The sequence below is a fragment of the Poecilia reticulata genome, chromosome 10 (genome assembly GCF_904066995.2).
Source record: "Poecilia reticulata chromosome 10, P_reticulata-male-v2, whole genome shotgun sequence".
Lineage (NCBI taxonomy): Eukaryota > Metazoa > Chordata > Actinopteri > Cyprinodontiformes > Poeciliidae > Poecilia > Poecilia reticulata.
Window position 1 is genome coordinate 14969547 of NC_088839.1, and position 12240 is coordinate 14981786.

At 42.9% G+C, this 12240-nt stretch overlaps 1 long non-coding RNA gene across 2 annotated transcripts in view; it reads right to left on the bottom strand.

Annotated features, from left to right (window-relative positions):
* The window catches only part of LOC103471236 (uncharacterized), a 55798-nt gene extending 46014 nt beyond the window's left edge, over positions 1-9784 (bottom strand). For both annotated transcript variants that reach the window (XR_534610.2, XR_014089239.1), the window contains exon 1: positions 8697-9784. This is a non-coding gene — a long non-coding RNA (uncharacterized LOC103471236). The remainder of the gene's footprint in view (positions 1-8696) is intronic.
* Between the last annotated feature and the right edge of the window lie 2456 nt (positions 9785-12240).

Below are 12240 nucleotides of genomic sequence, written 5' to 3' on the forward strand. Positions count from 1 at the left end.
AGCAGAGGAGTGTTGCGGCGCATCGGTGTCGGGGGGATTCTGCTTTCTTCTCCTCTGTCAGGACCCATCACAAAGGCTCCTCATTAGTGTCAACCTCAGCTGTGCCACCACTTTCTCCTATCCTCTTCCATTTCTCCCTCTCCGCCACCGCTTTGACTCTTCCTTTTCCCTCCTGAACATCTCCATCTCTCTCCTCCCGTTTGACTTATTCAAAATCTTATTGATTGCCGAACGCCTCTCCACGGCCCTGTTGCGTATATGCTCCTGTGAATTCCCAGCCTCGGCGTCGACAACAGGTGTGCCGTCCGCCGGCGCTCCTAATAGCAACGGGAGTCGAGGCGTCGGGAGCAGAAAGGAGACGCTGCAAACATAGCCTCATCATTAGACTGGCAGAAATGGATGGAAGCTGATTTGTGACTCGGCACGCCGCATCACAGACACATAATGATGTTAATGATCAACGCGCCGAGCGCATGGCGGTGGCGGCAGAGTGTAAACAAGGCGGCAGGGGAGTTGGCGTGGAGTTCAGAGATCACTAGACGCTAGCGGAGGACGAGATCTGGAAGAAAAAGGCAGGGAGATAAAACAGACGATTGTTGTTTGTTTGTTGTTTCAGTAGTTTTTTTTTTTCTCCCCTGAGCAACAGTTCTCTCTATACCCCCTTCACCCCCTGCTGCTGCCGTGCACCTACATCCCCATTACCACCCCTGCAGTCCGACTCCATCTCTTATTCCGTCTCAGTGTGCCTCATTTTACTACATAATGAAGAATTGGAGCGTTGACTTCAAGGTAAAGGTTACAGATTGGGATGCAGTAGAGACTCCGTCCCCGTCTGATCCTCCACGTTGCTCTGACTCGCACTCCTTTTCCGCACAATTTGGTATCAAAGACATGATAATTAGGCTGAACAGAAGTTCATCGGGCTTCTATTATTTTTCTTTAATTAATGGTGTATAATAATGACACAGTTACTCCAGTGCACTTTCCAACTTCTTGTGTGTGCGCGAGAGCAAAGAAAGAGTAGGGAATAGTGTGAACTCGCGCCTGTGCATGCATATCTTTTAGAGCATACATAACTTTAAACCCTGAGACGCCATGCAGATAAAAGGCGCCAAGTGTCAAAAGCTCGCAAACTTTTCTCTCCTTTCTCCTCGCCTCCTACCCCCCCTTCTTCTTTCTTCTCCTCCCTTCTACTCTCCTCTCTCCTTTTCCTCTCCTCTTCTCTCCTCCCCCCTTCGTGCTTCAGCTCCCTCCTCCTAGCAGCATTTGTGGAGACCTAATGAGGACATTTCTGTCACGCTCCTCAATCACACGCACAGCTGCCAAACCCCAGCCAGCTATAAGTCCCAGGTATCTGAGACTTCTCTGTTTTCTCTTTTTTTTTTATTCCTCCCCTCCTAGATGAAAAACAACAAATAAATAAATAAACAAATAAAAAAAGACACATTTAATGCAGCGTGGTGATGTGAAGAAGAGGAGCAAGGGGGAGTATGAGAGAGAAGACTTAAAAGGGAGACACAGTGGGAACAGAGCAAGGTTGAATTCGCTAATCTCTGAGGATGCATAAAGTGAACATGCCAACCACCTTCGGCTCTGAGGGGAAAAAAAAAAAACTCCAATGGTTCGGTGATAAATAGGATTTAAGTTGGGGTGACAGCTCCTCTGTATGTATGCATGTGTGCTTGAATGTTGTTGTTTTTTTTTTTTGTGCGCCTAAGCACATTCAAATGATACGCAGCGGTGGGCATTCTTCCAGCGAGCCCCGGATGCTTTGCTTGTGACTTATCTCTCAGAAACAAAGATGGATGTGTCAGAGCGCTTATTAAAACACGCTTTTAGCCCCGGCCGCCGCTCTTCAGGAGGAAATCGCTTTCCCGGCAGCAGATTGACAGAAGAGAAAAGAGAAAACAACATCCTCATTTAGGCCCAACATCTCGGACATGATTGCTCGCTTTAAGCCGGGCGTCCCTACTGAAGATTTTTAATTGTTGTTTGCTTCTTTCGCTCACAGCCGAGGCAGCCATGGCTGGAATCTTTAATTACCTTCGCTACTTGTCCCCCATATTTCAAACAATTGCATGATTAAATGCGGTTTGTTGTTTTTTTTCTTCTTTTTTTTTTTTTTGCACCCCCTCTCTGTCTGCATCTTCAAAAACATCACATTTAAGTCAACAATTTTCCCCCCGTTGGCTGGCTTGTTTGTTAAACTGTTGAGCTTTTTTATTCTTAAAGCCACAGCTGCGACAAAGCCTCCACTTGTGCAGCAAGCAGAGCAGGCAGCCCGGCTCAGATTCAATCCAGCTTCGCCTCTATCACATTATCGCGGCGACGCGATGGTGTCAGCTTACAGAGGAAATGAAAAGATTGCTGTTGACAAATCATCGCTGACAAGAGTAGCTGAAGAGATCCCTCCAGCTTCACACAGGATTAGCTGCGTGGCATGTTAAAGACAAACACAGTGGCCTATGTGTTGCTATTTCCATCAGGGATAAAAACAAAGGCAGACGAGTAAAGTGGGGGGGCAGGTGGGGGTAGGAGAGGAAGGCTCGTCTTAAGACTTGGCGAGATGATGGGCTTTCTTCATTCAGTATTAGCAGATTAGACGTGTTTCACGAGCCAATCTCTTCGGATGATGTGTTGGTGTGTCTGCGTGTGTAAAAGCGGGAACAACAAAGGAGGGCGCTTCGCTTTTTGGATTCATAATTAAAGATGGAAAACAATATGGAACGGGAAATGTTGTCATCTGTTGAGATGCAGCCTTACAGCCATGTATCTGCTTCGACTTGATCTTCTGAACAGACTGTCAGCTGAGTTTGCATTATGCTTGATCTTAAATAGATACTTTATTCATGAACTGCACAGTTTAGCTGCCATTTGCACTCATCATCGCTGCCAGTCCAGTTCCCAGCATTGTGAAGAAAAAAACAATAATTTGCAGAATATTCAATGTTTCATTGTTTAACCAAAGTATCTTCCACTCTATAAAATAACACTCGCCCCGTGGCTATGATAAAGCTACACTTTCAGTCATGCAACAGTAATTCTTTGGTTTCTTCGTCCCCGTTTTCCTTCTGATGTCTTGCCAGAGTAATCGAGGTAATCTCTAGCACGAGAAGGGTGGAAAGAGAGGAGATGAGGAGCGTGGAGAATAGACAGGAAGATTCTGCCAGCGCGTAAGATCAGAGCTTATATAAGGACACCTAAAACTCCTTAAATTCACCTCTCACACAAACTCCTGGGACACGTCCGGCCAACGACTTCCAGTCGGTGCGCTTTGGCTTTTGTTTCAAGTGGCATGCAAAGCCGTCTTCCAGTCGGAAAGCATTGTAGATTTTATTTAATTGTATTATGGGCAGGCGAGCAGCTAAAATGTGCATCTTCATTGGTTATTCAAGCATGACGGACATCTACATTTTTAGAACCAAGTGAATTTACCCAACAAACCATGAACCCAAGACTTCCGGAAATCATCTCATTTAATTATCTAATCAATACTCTCATTCATGATAGTCATATACTCAAGCCTGGTCTAAACAGTCCCACTTTTCTACGGATTCTCAAAGTGTTGACTGTGAAGAAATACTCATTCTACACTGAGGGAAACATCCATAATGCCATCATGCTTGGCGCAGAGAGTTTGCGTGCTCAGTCCATTGCTTTTTACAAGGTTAACACACTGCTGTGCCCTTAAAAATGAAGAAAGTCCGATGATTTAAACTGCAGATAGTTATAGTAAATCGACTCGTTCATAGAAACAATGAATCAATGAACAGGGGTGAGGTCAAATGAACGAGGCCTGGTGTGGAGACAACATCCTGGCTGCTCAATGTGGATAAAATGAACGAGATGACAGCCAACTTCTGGAGCTCACAACCAGAGCATCACCAGCAATACAGGAGATTTTATCACCTACTTGAATACCATAACATTAGTCTGAAAATATGGGCCAAACAGAGGTTGCAATTTGTGAGGAAACTAAAAGCAAATGTTATATTTTACAGAGTTGCAGCTGATATGTTATTGTATCTCAGTTTTTAGTACTTCAGGGGCAAACAAGAGCACATTTAGATGTCATTGAGATTGTCCCGATCTTCTGTCTAGGATCTATTTCAGAGCTGTTCCAGGAACTAGGATCTGAATAATGTCCGGTTTCTCCATAAACTCTCTGAACTGCTGTAATGAAGCAGACGGTGCTGCAACGTCAAAACCAGTACCACCAAATTACAACAAAATTCTTAACTGCTGCCAACATTAGGCACTTTAAATTTCTGCACATAGATTATATTTGATCTCTTTTGTGTTTTTATTCATGAGCGGTTTCTATTGAGATCTATGGTTTTCAGTCCTCAACCTGTTGCCCCAGCAACTGGATGTTGAATAAGCGGAAGGCAAAGGATTGGTGGAAATCTATTGAATGAGTTTTTGCACTGCTATCGATGTCTTGCTGCATGGTATGCTATTTTGTAGCCACAAAAATTATAATAAATTGATTTAAATCCAACCGGACAAAGAAACTACAGATAACTTGGCTAAGTAATAGTGAACACAGTGTAAAATTAATCTGGTAATTTACATCATGGTTTTTTAGTGTCCCATAAAGTCAGATTACTCCAACATAACCCTAACCCCAACCTGCAATTAAACCACATTTAATTCCAGTAATGCATCTTTCCTTAAACTTAAAACAAGTTCAAGAAAATTATATATTAAAGTATTGCAAGTGCTGGCTGACACCAAAACGTTGCAGAAAAAACTCTTTGAACCTGAAAGGTCTCTGGAAGTTAGTCACGGTTCTGATCTGCAGCTGGGCTTGATGGTAACACTTTGAGTAAGTTCAACACTACCCGACTTATTTGGTGAAGACAATTTGTTTTTTTCTGTCAGTCTTGACAGGAGCACAAATGCACTTTTATACATTCTGTCACTCACTCCCTCTCTCACTTTTCTGCTTCCACTCCTATGAGGACATTTATTTTACTGTTCACTTACAGCCTAGTAACCCCACCAAGATCATTATGTTCATACCTTCACTCAGTCACATGTGATTAAAGCTACAGTATGCAAGTTTTATTTTTAAAAAGATGCTTTTTACATATTCGTTAAACTGTCACCATGTTGTGACAGTATAGTTTGAGAGAGATATTCTGAAAAAATAAATTAAGCTCATCCACCTCCTCTCTGTGCTACCGTTGCTCTCTGCAGAAATGTTTAACCATTTAACCAATCAGAGCCTTGATGAAGGTCTTAGCACTGTCAATCACACTCGTGTAAGGGCTAAGAATTAATAAATAAATCTCTAAAACAAGAAACAAAAACAGAAAACAAAGTAACTCCACAGTAGCGACCTTTAATGCTGGGAATGTTGCAAGTGGGAAGAACGTCCTGAGAATGGCTAAAGCAGTTCCAGGCCAAATGATAGTAGCTCTTGTCTTCCTTCACAGAGTTTACCTTTTCCTCAGAACTAATCTGAAAAACTCAAAATATGTCTTCATTGTTGTTGAGGTTTCCAGAACAGAAAGAGAATCAACATGTCACAGTGGGCCACTCCAAAGATCACAATGGGGTTTTTTTAATGCCTTCTTTGAAAATCTGAGGAAACATTCACAAAAGGTACAGAATATGTCTGTCTCTCTAAACATCCTGGTGGTGTAGCGTACAGTTCAGAGAGAGCCAATGGCTCTTCATTTTGAATGAGGAACGATTTGACTTAGCTAGACAGCAGCTTTTTCTGGAGACCAAAAAGTTCTCAGCTAAAATAAACTGCAAGAAAACGCACACAGCTTCACCAGACCACCACCAATATCAGCTCATAATAAATTTGCCAGCTTTTCATATGAATCCGAGTTTATGAGATGTAAAGTGGTGATGGATGGATGCAGCCTGCCGCCCATGATAGAAACGCCTCTGTCTGCTTCCTGCCATATCCAGAGGGGACAGTCTCCAACAGCCAGCCCTGGCTCGTCCCGTCCCATGCCCCCATGTGCCACCCTGCCTACTCGTGTGGACATCTGCCATTCTGACTGGTGTCAGTGCACGTTGCTCCTGCTTGGCTAATGGCTCCCGACACTGCGGCACCCCGGGCGCCACGCTGCGCAGAGCACTGGGCATCTCATTTGTGTGGCGCACGTACAAACCAGCAGACACATTGACCTATTCCTTTGGCTTTAGCGTCAATGTCAGACTGCAGCTCTTCGCTTGCTCAGCCCAAACACCTCCAGATGGACCCAGACGCCAGATAACCCTTTCTGAGGGAAACATCAAAGAGACAAATATGTACACCGCCGAACACCGCGATCGGGGGAAGATGTGGAGTTTAACCCTTTCAGCCGAGCACCTCTGGGAAAACTTCAAACACTTAATGATGCCATGGGCAGGAACAGCTACTGATTACCACAGCAACTGCCTACAGTAGTTGCTATAGAGACAGCTCGAAGAAAGCAAAAGAAAGTCTAAACAGCAACGCAGGCCTGTTCGTGCCGCTGCAGCTTCTGACTGGAAACTTTCAGAGAACTGCGATCAGCAAAAGTTTTTCCCCAAACTTTTGATGCAGTGGAAAAAAAACAAAAAACTGTGGGATGCATATGCAAATCAGCACATCAAGCTCCTACAGGCCTGGATTTAAATGACTCTACTGTTGACCAACAGTAGTATGGATCCTTTGTGTGCTATCTACCCAGACATATTGTTATATAAGTATTAGCTTAGGGGCAGCTTGCTCTCCTGTCTGTCTGCCAGTCCTCCCCTCACACTCACCTGGAGCCTGAACAACATGATGCACTTCTATTTCTGCACGCTCTGCCTTGAAGACATTTTTTTTTTATGCTTCTGTTCTCTGAAGAGAAGCCTCAGCACAAACACACAAAAAGATGAGGGAAATAAACTACAGTTGCGTCCTGTGTTGCTCACGTCGACAAAAGAAAAAAGAAAAAAAAAGAAGAAAGCGATCCAGTCAGGAGATTAAAAAGAGCATTGGGTCGCTGAATATTCCCTCCGGTTTCAGGACTATCAAGCCCTGCCATGTAGCCTCTATATTAGATCACTGTATACACATTATTAGTGAGAGGGGAACAAAGTGTATTTGTATGACTCCCAGGTATGGCAAGTTATGATTACCTATGGTGGAATAATTCTCAGCTTCATAAAGACAAGAGGTGTGGAGTAACATCCTGTGGTGCACGGGCACGTGTGGAGGTGAAGATGCACGTATGGATCAGGGATGTGTGCAGGACATAGGAGAGCTTTGCCACTTGAAAAGGATCCTTTTGAAGGCAATATGATCGGTCTTTTTTTAGGTAGAACGAGGGAGGAGACGGAAGAGAAACGAGGAGAGACAAGGATAGTGTGTGTGCACTTAGAAACCTCTGGGCCTTTAACAGATTACAGCCTTATTGCTTTGAGACTATCCAATCTGACATCAGCGATGTAGCGCCAAGAACAGCTGACCACACGCACGGACACAGCAATAAAGATAGAAAGATAAATCAGGGGGAGCGGGAAGAGATGGGGAGGGAAAAAGCACATAAAACTGAGTCTTTTAGAACTAGAGAAATATCTCGTTTCGCAAGAGGTTTATAAAATTTTCGAGCGAGAGATAAGAGAGCAGGACAATGATCTTGAGATTGAGATCGGCAATTTGTCCCCTTCTTGTTACAAAATCTGAGTGCATGTTGGAGGCTTGGCCAGAGAGAAGACTTAGAGAGAAACTGACTAATGACTGGAACTGGCCAATGTTTATTATGATTGACAGAGAAACTGGTGACTGCACAAGATCAGAAATTAAAATTCCATCTTTTTATCAATCAGTGAATTCAGCAAAATATAGCAGAAACACTACAATCTTTAGTGTAGACGTTGTGAGTGAGGAAGGAAAACTGAAAGGGACCCAAAGTCAGTATTTCCCCACTGAGGAACAATATTATTATACTGCATCAGTGATTTTCTACAAAGACATGAAGCCATAAAAGCAAAACTTAAACAAATAGCAGGAAACTGAATGTATTGCAGAAAAATGTGTTTCACATTTTTGAGTCAATTTCTGTCTGTCAAAGCAAATACTGAACTATGAAATCTTACATTTAAAGTCAGCATACCCTACAGGGAATATACAGAAGGGGCATGAATTGGTTACTACCTCACGATTAGATTTAACTACGATCTAATCGTGAGTTTTTACTTCTTTCTTCTTCTTCTCTGAGTCAAATGAAGTATTCATAATGATTTTTTTTTTTTATCTTTAATGGTGTGCAAAGTATCCTCATGACCTAACCCCGTCAGCTATGCAAGGTAGAATGACAAATGAAGACGAAGTGTTACATATTAAAATTTGAAATATGAATCCATGCTTAGATGGAGTTACTCCCTCTGTTCGTTGTTTTTAGGAAGTCACAGAGACAGTGCCACGCCACTCTTGAAATAGCCTTCCGTGGACAACAACGTAGCAATTTTCATCCCGTAGTTTTTAGCCATTTCACGGCATTGTAGTTATTTAGTGAAGAATAGCTTTAAAAAAAATACCTACCTCCTCACTACATTGGAAAAACGTTCACCAAGATATAAAAACCAGGTGAAAGCGGACTAGTTTGAAGCGGAATATCAACATTGGTGTCTGAGCATATGTATTTATAAAACGCGGCCACAAACTTATGACCAATCACACTAAACACGGCTGTGGGGGGAGGAGGGTGTGCATGGCGTACCTTGACTCAGCTGTAGCTCAGCTCGGCTCCATGATCCATATTCGGTGCTCCTGAAGTAGCTACTCAATCTTCAGTTTGCGAACCTTGAACATGGTGAAGCTCATTTCAAGCTCGGTTTTCCAGGACCTTCGGTAAAAAAAAAAAAAAAAGTAGTCCAAATGTTTTCCATCAGCGAAAACGGGCCTGGTTGAATCTCTCACTCTTTCTTCTCCTTTTCTCTATTATTTGCGGGTCGCAAGTAACTTCAAGGTGCATATTACCACCTGCTGGACATGAGTGTGTAGCAGCATTGACTCACATCCTCCTCGCTTCTGCGTGGTGACGTCAGAACGCCCCGCACAGTTACGAAACGGAGGCCGACAGACAGCGAATTTGTTGCATTTGAATGTTTTTGGGATATTTTAAATCAGTCCCAATGAAAATCGAAAATCGGGATTTTTATGTTAACTGATTCTTTTGGAGCACCCCTAATTGTGCTAACTGCACAGCAATCATATAATCACTTTAGTAATGATGTCATTGTTTTGAAATAATGAAATAATATTGTTTAACTGCAGAGCTCTGTAGCGTGGCTATTCTCTCACACACAAACACACATAATGTGACGACACTGTTTTTCTAGTTTTTATAGTGATTGGTCACTGAACGAAAGGTGGGGTACACAGAGGTTGCCAGTCCATCCTACGACAACACAAGCACATGTTCATGAGGGCAATGTAGAGACCAGACAACCGTGATGTTTTTGGGCTGTGGGAGGAAGCCACAGTACCTGGAGAGGACCCAGGCACTCACAGAGAGAACATGCTTACTCCCTCCAGAAATTCCCAGATCAGGATTTGAAGATCACAGAAATAAAAGGATAATTCATTATAAGGGTCTTTACATGTCTACTGTACTGTCACTTAATATCTTAAGAATGGCTTGATAACTTAGCTATTATGCCAGCTCAGGCACTTATAATTAAAAGGGCTTTCTCTGTTCTTCCCAGTAATTCAAATTATTGAGATTCTTCAGACTGATTTTTAAAGCTTTTCATGAGCAGAAGTTTTAAACAGAAAGAGATGTGTGACCCTGAGCTTTTCCGGCACTCAGAGTAAAGTTTTTAAATATCATCTGAAAACTAGAGAGTGGGAAACAACCTAAGGAAGGGAAGAAACACTGTACTGAACTGAAAGGCCACATCGCCAAAGAATCAATGCAGAAAAGATTGAGAAAGATTGTACGAGCAGGAAAGCGTTTAAAAACGCACAAGGGAGGGATGAGAGACACCGGAAGGGGGCGTGGATCTGAGCGACAGAGAGGAAGTTCCGTCCATCGCCCCCTCAGCCCAGCGACAGAGTCATGAGCAGAGAGGAGAGCCTGGATGCTGGTAGCCACCCACAGAGCAACAGTAACTAGGAGAGCCCTTCTTCTGCCAGCCTGCCTCCCACTCCACATCCAGTAACATCCAGCACCTTTCCTCCCACCACACTCTACTTACAGGCTCTACTTATTACCTCACACACACACACACACATATCACACCCAGTATCACTCCACCACACTGGCATACCACTGCTTACTCAATGATGAAGAGAACGAATTGGAAAACAATCTGGGCGCATACTGTTTTATGACACGAAGCCGTATCGCTGGAGGCTCCTGTGGCGTTTCAGGAGTCGGTCTCTGACGTTGCACTTCTTGCTTATTGTTCTGTAAGCAGGAGGACTTCGCAGTTGTATTAATTTTGTTACGTCAGATCGAACTCACATGCTGTTGAAAATCACAACAAATAGGAGATTTTGTTTTGGTGTCAGGAGGAGCTTACTGTATGAACTGAAAGATTTAAGATGCATGAAGATGTTTTAGTGAGAACATATCACATCTAAGGACATCTTAGTCATTATTTAGTGGCACAGTTTATCTCTATCTTGAGAGTTTTGTACAAAACCTTTAACATTGATTGAGGAGATCAAACTGGACTGAAGGATAATTATTTGGGTGTTTTGCATTTATCTTTGACAGCATCTGTAAACCACTGCAACACTCGTACATATGCTACACTAAATACTGAGAGAACATAATCTGGTCCAATATGACCAAAACATATTTAAACTGATCACTGTGCCTGGCAAAACCGTTTAATTAATCATTGGAACTAATCACTTTTTCTGGCTTATAGTTGAAGTATTAACAATCTCATTGGTGCTTTATTCACCCTTTCTGATAGTTTCTTTCTCGAGTCTCTTGAGTGAATCATCCAAATGAAAGTCTGTGGCAAGAAGCAACAAAGACCAGAGGAAAGATAAAGCATTTGACACGGAGGTGAATCTTTTCCTTGTTATCCTGGAAGTAGGATCTGTGTCAATTTCTAGTACCAAACATGCACTGGAAGTATGGGGGTAAAAACTGCTCTATGTAGAGTAAAAGTCTCCACAGGTGTCTGAGAGATGCCACCAGTTCTCCTTCACACTCACCTACTACTCACACGCATCAGCTGCACAATACATGGGCTTGTGGCGAGGCAACAAGTATCGAGGCTCGTCTGTACCCTTGGGTTGTGAAACACAGCAAAGAAAACGCTGATACAGATTTTGAAAAACGTCAGAGAGACAGGAAGAAAGAGATGTGAGGGGAAAGATGAGAGAAAGACACAGAGCGTTTTTGAAATCCAGCAGCTTTTGTCTTTGCGAGGGATGAACATAACACACGCACACAGATACGGAGAGGAAGGCGGTGATGCACACAGGTATCCAGAAACAATGAGTGGGTGGAGGTTAGCCCTTGGGCTTTTCCCAGAAACCAGCAGCCTAATTACAAAAGTAAACACACACGCACACACACACATGCACACAAAGGCCTACCCAAAAGCTATAACAGCTGTGAGGCTGGTGATTAAATAAAGCACTTTCGGATGATGGATCTGAGGTAAAACAAGCACCATTCACTGACCTCACTGCTCCAACACAGTGTTTTAATTCAAACGTAGTGATGCAGTTACGCACACGTTTTTATACTGTGAGCAAGAATATAGGATCAAACATGAGCAGCGACGTCCTCACTGACTTTCTGCTGTTTCTGTTGCTGCTTTTGAGCAAATAAGGACAGATTACAGGCAGGGAAAAAAATGCATCCATGCCAGATCATTGATGCAATATTTATGAAGCCAAATTAAAAAGCTTGTGTTCATTATTCAAGGCGACGGATCTCGTAGCTTTTTTTTGGTGTGCGCTTGAGTGTGGACTTCAGGCAAATGTGGGTGGAAAAGGGCTTCCCCGGTGCCACAGAACAGAGAAACGCTCGCTGCTCTTATATAAACATGGACTCAAAGGATTTTACTGTACAGCAAACACCTACACACAGATACACAAACACAAGCTCAATCTAGATTCAACTCAGCTGTTCAAAGAGTGTTACATAAACACAATCGAAATGCACAACTTAAATAGCTCCGGGTGAAATCGCAGACATATGCTCTTACTGAATATCTACAGATGTAGAAAACACAGAGCAACAAAACAAAACAAAACAACAAAAAAAACTAACCAAGCTGGCTTCCATAAAC